The sequence below is a fragment of the Pteropus vampyrus genome, unplaced genomic scaffold (genome assembly GCF_000151845.1).
Source record: "Pteropus vampyrus isolate Shadow unplaced genomic scaffold, Pvam_2.0 Scaffold424, whole genome shotgun sequence".
NCBI classification, from domain to species: domain Eukaryota; kingdom Metazoa; phylum Chordata; class Mammalia; order Chiroptera; family Pteropodidae; genus Pteropus; species Pteropus vampyrus.
Genome location: NW_011889205.1, coordinates 141,232 through 150,893, shown reverse-complemented (window position 1 = coordinate 150,893; position 9,662 = coordinate 141,232). Strand labels below are relative to the sequence as shown.

Here is a 9,662-nt window from a genome sequence, read left to right as displayed (position 1 = left end):
CCTTGCAGAGCTGGCGCTCTGTCCCCTCATGCTTCCCTCCCTGCGGCCCCCGGCGATCATCGACTATCCCTTGTCTCTGTGGTTGGGACCCACGCTGATGGCATCACACAGAATTTGTCCTGTCGTGACTGGCGGATTTCACTTGGCATAATGTCCCCAAGGCTGACCCACGCTGTGGCGTATCACAGAGTCCGCCCCTTCGTCAGGCTGGACGATGTTGCCCTGTACGTATTTAGCACATTCCGGTCATCGATTCCTTCACCAGTGGACGTTTGGGCCGCGTCCGCCTTTGGCCGTCGTGGATAATTCTGCTCCGAACGGGGTGTCCACTGTTCCCTTTTAGAGCCCAGATCCGATCGCGTCGCCGCCCCCCCCCCCAGCTCGCCATCTCCAGCAGCCCCCGTGGAGTGAAGGCCAGGCTCCCCCGTCGCTCCCTCCTGCCCCCGCCCCGGGGTCTCCTTGCCCATCGGCCCTGTGTCCACGCTCTGGCCCCATCCAGAATTCGCTTCCAATACCTCTGCCTGGTCAAATCATGCTTTTTCTTTAGAAAGAAAATCAAAAAAAATAAAAATTCACAACCCAGAAAGTGTAACGAGGTCCTGGCCTCCGCACAGCCTTAGGCACGTGCCTGCCCCGTCCCCTCCTCCGCCTGTGCGCCACCTGTGCCATCGCTGGGATCCACGCTCCTGATGGTCCCGAGGTCGTTGTTACCCGGTCACCAGAGAAAGGACCCGTGCGGCAGGCGTGGCCCAGGCGCCCGTCACTCACAGACGGCGTTCGGCCTTCTTTGGTCAAGCTAGGGGACGCGGACGTCTGCGGTCTGCTCGTCCAGGGTCAGAGGGGACGTGTCGAGAGCCGCACTCGTGCACTCCGGCCCCGCCTGCTCTCCCACGTCCTGCCACCACACTGTCCCCAGACTCGCTTGGCTCCGGCCACACTGGCCACCGCTTGCTAGCTTCTCAAACCGAGTTCCTTCTTTCTCAGGCCTTTGCACGTGCTGCTTCCCCAGCCTGGAGAGCTCAGTCCCGGTCTGCCTGCTCCTTCTCGCCTCGCGGGAGGGTCTGCCTGCTGTCTGAGTGTCTCTGCCGCTCACTCGCTGTCGGCTCCGTGAGGGCGGGGTCCCCTGCCACCTTCCCCCACGCACTCACGCAGCCCAGCACCGGCGGGCGGCTCGGTGGACACAAGCCGCACCGGGTGATGGCGGAAGCCCGGATCCCAGCCTGTGGCGCCTTCTTTAGCCGTGTGACTTCCGTAGAGTCCGTGATCCCCCCTGGGCCTCAGTTTCCCCCTTTGGGCTGTCTTAGAGGCCTCGCGAGAGGGCATGGAGCCAGGACCCGCATACTCACAGCGAGGAACCGTCAGCTCGGGCCTCGCAGAAGACCCTGCACCCGAGGCCTCCCTCGTGGGCCGTCCATCCACTACCCGTGTGTGCCCGGACGTGTGCGAGACACGGGCATTCAGGACGCGGCGTGTCCACCTCCGTCTTTGACGTCCTCACTGGAGCCCTCCACTCTCTAACCCTTCTTATCCTGCACAATCAGGCTTCGCTTTCGGTAGTTTTAGTAATCAATCCGTCAGTCAGTCAGTCAGTCATTCAGCCAGTCGGTCACTACGAGTCGCAAGGATGCTGAGAGTCACCGTGCCCCGCTGAGAGCAAACCGCACGCCACCCTCCCCAGAACCTCAGCGGCATCGTCAAGCTCAGGGGTGTGGGCCCCGGGAGCATAAGGAAAGGAGCAGCCACGGAGGAGGTGCATTTGCAGCCGGGTGTAGGGGCCAGAAGGGGCCCGGGTCGGCGTGGGGCGCGGGGCGCACGGAGCGGATGGCGGGGCCCACAGTGACACGCTGCAGTGAAGCGGGCCGCAGAGGGGGAGCTGCCCCGGACGGGCGCGGGCGAGGGCTGGTCCCGCTCCCACTCTTTCTGACGACATCTTCCTGCTTCCCGCGGCAGCCCCGCTCGCCAGCCACCGGGAAGAGCGAGGCCGTGACAGGACAGTCGGCGGGACGAGAAAGCCTGGTTCTTGGCCCGGGGAGTTTCCCCTGCCCCCTCCCTCCGAAACGGCGCCTGCAAACACGTTAGAACACACTCGTGATGACAAAGAGGCCCTTCTGGCTTTCTAACTCTTGGGGGACATTTGCCTTTCGTAGGTCAGGGAGAAAATGCAACCCGTTGCACATTCTTCGGGCAGAGACTATTTTAATTATTACCAGTTTGATGTGTTTTGCTTGTTCGAGGAAAATCCCTGTGGTTCCCTGACAGCCTCAGTGTCACGACCTCGTGTTTGGGTAAATAAGAGTTCCTGCAGGAGCTCGGTCGCCGGGGTCAGGGGGCTGGGGGACCCCGGCGCCCACAGGGAAGAGCGACCGTCTCTGGACATGAGGCCGAGCCCGCAGCCTGGGCTGCAGCCGGCGGAACGGTGCGGGGTCCGCGCTCCCGCGGACGGGCCGGCTTGTCCGTGGCACCCGGCAGGAGGCTCGGTGCCCTGGGTGTCCTGTGGCTTCTCCGAAACTCTCCGCTTCCAGAGTCACGGGAGCCGCCTCCCTCCTGGGCACGTTTTCTGTTCCCGGGAGTTTCACACAGCAATTAGGGGACGAGGCTCGTTTCTGGAGAGCTCCATTTCCGCGGCTTTCCACGGGAAAGAAAGGGAGGGACCGGAGCCCGCTGGACGGCCGCAGGCACGGGGAGCCCTGGGAGCCATCCTCAGCCTGTCCGGTCCCGGTCCCTGTCCCTGTCCCCGGCTGGCAGGCCAGGAGGAATGTGGCTTATGTAATTATTTGTTCGCTGCCCAGGGCCAAAAAGCAAAGGTTACAATTAAAATGCGAAGGAATCCAAGAATTCCGAGGTCCCCGCCCGGGGCCTGCCCACTGCAGCCCCGCCCCGCCCCGCCCCGCCCGGCCTGCGGCCCAGGTCACCCCGGTGGTGGCACATTTCCTAGGAGGACATTTGATTCCCAGCCATTCCCTTCAGGTGAGTCACTGAAGCTCACACTCCATTTTTTTTCCTTTTTTTTCCCTTTTTTTTTTTGGCTCTTAACTGATCTGCTTTACAGTGAGCTGGTTTTGCTTGAAGCGGACAAGCTCGATTCCCCAGGGACGGTCTGCAGGGCGGTCAGGCTCCCAGAGCTCCCGCATCCCTCCGTTTGCCAGCAGGACGGGCTGGTCCGCACCTGAGACCTCTGTCGGCTCTGGGAGAGCACAGGGCGGCCGACCAGGCTGCGGCCTTTGTTCATTGTCTGCCCTGGGTCCCCTGCTCAACCCCGTTCTGGAAGGTTCCCTGTTCTCCGCTTTGCTCCTTCAGACCACCCAGCCCGTGCCCCTCAAGTCCCCAGAGCCACCCTTTCTCTTGAGGAAAGGACTGTGCGCCCCAGCCAAACCTGGCCGTCTGCGTCCCACCCCCAGCCCGACCTTGGGCGACCTTGAGCAGCTTCCTCAGAAGCTCAGCCCCCAGCCCTGCGTCCTTGGGTGTGTGCGGGGCTGAGCTAACACTGTGTGGAAAACCCCCCCCCGAAGGCAGCAGGAGCAGCCGCGTTTGTGCGGACGGAGCGGCCTCACGCAGCCACGCCGGGCCCACCCGCGGGGACCAGGCTCAGGAAGCGGGCAGAGCTCCCCGTAGCTCTGGACGGGCCGGCCGGGTGGCCACGCTGCTAACTGCAGTGGCGTCCTTCGTTTAGAAACTAGAACACAGTCTGGGAATAATAGCAGCTCGACGAGGCCCAGACAGGTGCGATCTGCTCAGGACAGTCCGGAGCACCCGGTGGCCCAGTCCCTGGACGCCGAGCTGCGGGTGGCGGGTAGGCGGGCGCTCGGCGCTGACGCGTCACGTGGCCGTGGGCCCCGGGCGCCGGCGGTCTCTCCATGGCGTGGCCGCTTTACTTCCAGTTCCGGCCCCCCAGCTCCAGCCCCCCACCCCATTCTCAACTCTCCCCTCCATGGTCATGGTTAAACGCCTTCTCCGACCCACCCACCCGGCCTCACATCTGCACCTGTCCGCAGGGCCCCCCCCCCGCATGGGTGGGCCCACGTCCTCGTCAAGGTCCGCTGTCCCAGTGAGCCTCCTGTTCTCGCGTGCCCCTGAGCCACCCCGGACGTCCCTTCCCCGACTCCGTCCATGCCGTCCTTTGGGTCCCCGTCGTGACTCTCCTGGGGCGGCCCCTCCTGTCTCTTGGGAACGGGCGTCACCTCCCCCCTCCACCCCTGCTCTGTCTCAGATCCTCCCCACGCTGCTGCCTGGACAAGCTCCACACAGCGGTCGTGGCCTCGGCCGCACACTGCAGTAGCCCGAGGAGCCGTCGGAAATCCCGGCACTGGCCCCACGCCCCGTGAGAGACCCTGGTGGGGGCCTCGAGGGACCTTCAGAAAGTTCCCAGGTGGCGACTTGCACCTGGGATTGTTCTCAAATGGTGACCTGATCGTGTCCCTAGCTCCTTAAATCTTTTAGGTAGAGCCCCCTTTGTCGGAAGTTCAACATCAGAAACCTCCGGAACCAGTCTGCACATTCGCACCTGGGCATTAACACATTCAGCCCACGGCACTATTTAGGAGCTGCAGGTGTATGTAACACGTTATATGCATAATAGTACCCATGGTTGCTTTCCTCGTGGATGTATGACAGATGGATCCTTGGACCCACCTTCATCTAGGCACCCAGCTTCCTCTCTCACCTTCCCTGTCCTTCTCCAGACAACCCCACCCCTCACACACACACACACACAGACCAGGTCACTGTCATCTAAATGGAACTTCTTGAACTCAGTTGGGTTTGGGTCAGTTACTCTTTTGTGTACCTGTATTTTCTCGGCCTGACTCCCACCTGCTTGAGGGCAGTTTCTTGAGCTCAGGTAGTGCTCAGACTACCTGGATGAGTGAGGTGGATGCTGGAGCCCCGTGTCCTCATTTGTGTAGTGACGCATCGGGCTGCTGATCCACTGCGTTCCTCCGGCTCTGAGCTTGCGTTTGCTCTTAATAATTGATTCTGCAAGGCTTCACCGTTGGAAAGTGACCTCAAACGGTGAGTTAGATCTCTGGCTACTAACAATCTACAAAACATGGCAACAATCCGCTACGTCAGGGCAGAGCGAGCGGAGGCTTCTTGAGATTCTATAGTAATTTTGTCAGTTGAAGAGTTTTATGGAAAACTCATGAGTATTTTCAGTATTTAAGTAAAATCACCCTGTGCTTACGTGTAGGGCGGCGCCTGGAAAATTAAAGAACTTGTCTGATGTGTCATAAGAAAGCAGCTATTTATATAATTTCCAAGAATAACATTTTTCACCTACAGATTTTATTTCCACTGATTTACAAACTGGTGCTAAGTCGGGATCTGAGTCTCTCTCAGAAATACCCTCTGCGCCTCTCCAAACGAACACCTGGGAACGTGCAAGGGGGACGCGGTGGGATTTTACCTCATCTGCTGTGGTTCTCAGCTCACACGTCGTCTGCACGGCGGTTTTGCCTTTAACGACAAGCTGACGACTTAGGAGTTAACTCTTAAGTTAACGCGGAAAATTTTAATTTCAGGTTCAGTGGCAGGTCAGAAGTCCCCATTTCCTTCTATGTGTCACCCAATTCTCTCATGGAAAATTGTCAGCTTTTGGCGTGGAAATAATTTTCTTGAAGGCGAGATTTGTTGAGTGACGGACGGCATGAAAAAAAAAAAACACACACGCTGGTTGCATAAGTGTGAAAAAGATCTGGTGTTTCCGTTGGCTACACGTTCGGCGTGAGCCAACAGCAGCGCGGTGTGGATGGCGGGGCACGTTAACAAAAGTGCAGTGTCCCAAATTTAGGAGGCGAGCGTCTGGCCGTGCCCCGTGGGGACGGAGCTGTGGGGAGCGGAGCGTGGAGGTCAAGGCACATTTTCAAGGGGCCACAGTGGGCTGGAGTTTGCAGAGTCACCACGAGGGTAGAGAGTTAGGGCCGTGCCAGGAGCGGGGGACACTGGGCACCCTGGGCCGGCTGGTGAGCGCCGTGACAGCCGTCCTCGAGTGTGCGAGGTCCCGTGATGAGGAAAGGGGATGTGGGCTTCCTCTTCCGGCCGCGGAACCCCGAATGGTGTGAAGTTAGGGGGAGGCGGAGTTTGGATCGGCGTGGGGAGGAATCCCACACACAGCGGGAGCAATCTAAAGATGGAGTTCGTTGTTGAGGGGTCTGTCGGTGCCTGAGCCTGGATGCGTTTGAGCCACGGTGGGGTGGGCAGTCGGTAGTGGTCCCTCTCCGGAGAGGAGGTACTGGCGCTCACTAGCAACTGAGCTTCCTGGCCACTAAGTGTCTCTGACGATGAGCGTCTCATAAATTAACAGGGCTCGTGGTTTCAGAGAAGCTGTTTTATTTACGTTAAGGCCGAGAGCTTGGACTTCATGGTGACGCCGTTAAACAGACCCACCTTGTCTTCCGCAGAAGCTGAAGAAATCCCCAAGAGTTTGGGTTAGAATAAAACCAAAATTTGAGAGAAAGACTATGTGTGTGGTGGGTGTGGTTATTCTTAGACTTCACTTGGCTCTGACACTTGTGTGCGAAATGCAGTTTTGCCAGCTCTCTTCCGTGGTTGGGTCAAGTCGCCGAATGTGACATCGTGGGTACAGGATTGCCTGACACATGGTGAGGGGGCACCATGAGTTCTCGTGGTCCACGCCCTGCGGGCTGCCAGTTGGGTAGCTGAGCGGAGGTGCTCACATCCGTGCCAGGCTGGAAGGGGGCCTCCCGCCTCGGCCCTGGAGCCGGACCTCTGTCCTGTGGGCAGCACGACCTGGCCAAGGGTGTGCGGTGCAACATGACATCACAGCACTGAAGTCCCTTTCACCAGAGAAGAGTGTTCTTTTAAAATACTTCGTCGAAGTTGCTTAAAAACAAGTGGTGGTTTTGTTATTACCGAATCAAAAGCTGCAGGATCTTAAACATCCTCAGTTAAAAATCGAACTGGGCAAATGTTGATTTTGCAAGCTAAAGAAAACACAATATGTGTCTGGAAGGCTCTAGCAAAAAAAAAAAAACAGAAAGAAAAAAGAAAGAATAAGGTGTTCAGTGATGGAAAGGCTGACATTAATCATAATGTTAGCTTTTCCCGTTCCTGCTGGGCTGGGCTGGGTTTCAGATTTGTGGGTGGACATGGCAGTCACATGAGCACTAACAGAGAGACTGAATGGAACAAAGGGTTTAAAATGCCACCTGAGAAAAGCTAGGGTACGAGGCTCCCAGCCACAGAGCAGGAAGTAAGTTCTCGCTGGTGTCATTGTCTCCTCTGTGCCGGGAGGTGTTTGTCCGCGAGGGGAGCGTCCGGGTGAAGGAACCTCTTCTTCGGCTAATTCATAGTTTTCTTAGGTTTTTTCTTTTTTCTTTTCTTTTTTTTGAGCAGTTTTTGCTTTACAGAAAAATCGAGCAGAGCGCAGAGTGCCCATGAACCCACGCTTCTGCCTCCCCCCGACTCCGGCCCCCCATTTATTAACGCCCCGCATTGGTGCGGTGCATGAGCAGGGCACCAATCAACGAGTTATGATTAAATGAGTCGCGGTCCGCCCTTGGTGCTGTGCGTTGTGTGGGTGTCGACCAACATGCGACCCGCCATGTGTACCCACCGCTATGGCAGGATCAGGCAGAGTAGGGTCACGGCCCGAAACACCCCGCGATCCCCCTGCTCGTTCCTGCCTGCCTCGGACCGCCGGCCAGCACTGGCCTCTTACTAAATGTGTTTATTTATTCTTACGCCCCGCGCTCCTGTGTGCTCACCATATTGTGATAGCGTGAAGCTGCCCCGTCTGCACTAGATGCTCCAGACATATTTGTTGAATAAATATTTGCATGGATGCATGCACAATCAGTTTTGCAAGATTCCTTATCCAGCACATCATCATTACGAGAAGACAGTTTCGTACAGAGATGTGCTGAGTGGGCACTGGACGTATTCTTGACCCAGATACCATCTGGGTGGAAGCTGAGCCGGAGACTCGGAGGCCAGTGCTCGCGCGAGGCACAGCCGGGCCTCGGGCGGCGGGGAGGACCTGGGGGTGTTTGTTGGCTCTGTGCTGATGGCCTTAGAGGGTCACAGGCTCACCTGTGTTCCCCACCTGAGCAAAACACACAGGTGCTTCTAAGTGAGGCTTGCAGGGGGACCTTCCCCAAAAGAGCAGCATAACTCTAATTTATTTCTGTTGTTCTAAGTTTTCTTACCTTTCCACTTGAGCAGTTCTATGTACTTTTAATCACGGGATTGTCATTTAAACCATTTGATTTTATTTCTTCAAATTAGCGTGTTCTAGTTTGTTCAGCTACTCTTCTCTTGGGCCAGTTTGTGTGGTTTCCTGATATTTCTGTTTTCTAAATTATTTTTCTCGTTCAGATGACTTCCTTGGGCTATTGTTCAAGAAGTGAAATTACCGCAGTCTCACGGTGAAATTTTTAAATTTCATGGTGATTTTTCAAAGTCCCACGTTCTACTAGGAAAGGGTAATAAGGCAAAAACATAAAACAACAAAAAAAAACTTTTTACATTGACCTTTTCTCAGTAATTTTTCCATCCATCGTTACACGTGGAGCGCCAGGTTTTTCTGAGAATGCGCAGTCATCTGAAGTTCCCTTCGTAAGTGCGGCCGCGGTGGGTTTCTTGTTATTTCACCTCCATTGCAGAAAAACATCTTATAACTGCTCACCCTGTGTTTTGGGAGCCTGCATGGTTGCGGGCAGGAGGCTGACTGTCTGTATGAGAGACACCGTGCTTTAGATGGGGGGGGCTTGTCCCCAGTGTGACGACACAGTTTGCTCTGCGGAGTCGGCAAGTGGGCCTTCGGAACTCTGGCTGCTGTGTGACCTGGAGACGGAGCCTGAGCTTTGGAGCCTGAGACTCGGTTCGGTCCCAGCACCGCCTGTTAGCAGCTGTGTCACCACGTGAGCCTTGCAAACGGCGTGGCCGCTTTAGGTGGCACAGGGTGGGAGCTCAGCACATTATCGCTGTTTTCAATTCCTTGCACGACGTGGCCAGATCTTCTCTATTTGAACTTCTGGCATCCATCAGTGTTCAGAGTGACCCCTGCGAAGGTTACTCTGTGTCGGGAGATGCTCCTCGTGCTGTTTAAAGGAGACACGAGCCACAGCCCGGGCGCCGGGCGCCGCGCCGGACCACGCACGATGTCCCCGCGGTGTGTGGGTGCCTCGAGCAGCAGCACGCCCCGCTGCAAGGCACTCGCACTGAGCCCGGTGGGCGTTTCCTGGTGTACCGAGCAGGCTGCTTGGTGATGGACGGGGAGGTCTCCCGTGCGGGTGAGGATTCTGCCTCTCGTGTAGGATGCGTGTCGTAGGGTGGCTCCCAGGTCCCAGCTGGGAAGGACTACGAGGCCTTGACGCGCCAGCCCCCCCACAAAAAGGAGGGCAGTTGTCCGAGCAGGGGCGGCTTGGGCTTCCCGCTCTCCTCGGCTGCTTCCAGTCAGGCCGCACACACGTGACCGGGCCGTGTCTTTATCGGTGCTGTTCTCCACGCGAAACCGCAGAGGGAGAGGTGACAAGGGCTGTGGTTCTGCGACAGGGCCTTCCCTCCGGAGCAGCTCGTGCTCTGGATGAGCACTGGCTTCCACGAACGAGGGTCTCAGAGGACGTCGTATATAAATCACTATGTAAACGTAAACACCTCTCTGTGTGAAACTTCTCTTTCCATATCTGGATTTCTGGAACCGAACT

General features: G+C 57.2%; 1 long non-coding RNA gene across 1 annotated transcript; it reads right to left on the bottom strand.

Annotated features, from left to right (window-relative positions):
- Positions 1 to 7,312: 7,312 nt before the first annotated feature.
- LOC111732092 lies at positions 7,313 to 9,647 on the bottom strand. The gene is made up of 2 exons (XR_002777422.1): positions 9,206 to 9,647; positions 7,313 to 9,018 (listed from the first exon to the last, which is right to left on the bottom strand). It is a non-coding gene; the product is annotated as an uncharacterized LOC111732092 (long non-coding RNA).
- Between the last annotated feature and the right edge of the window lie 15 nt (positions 9,648 to 9,662).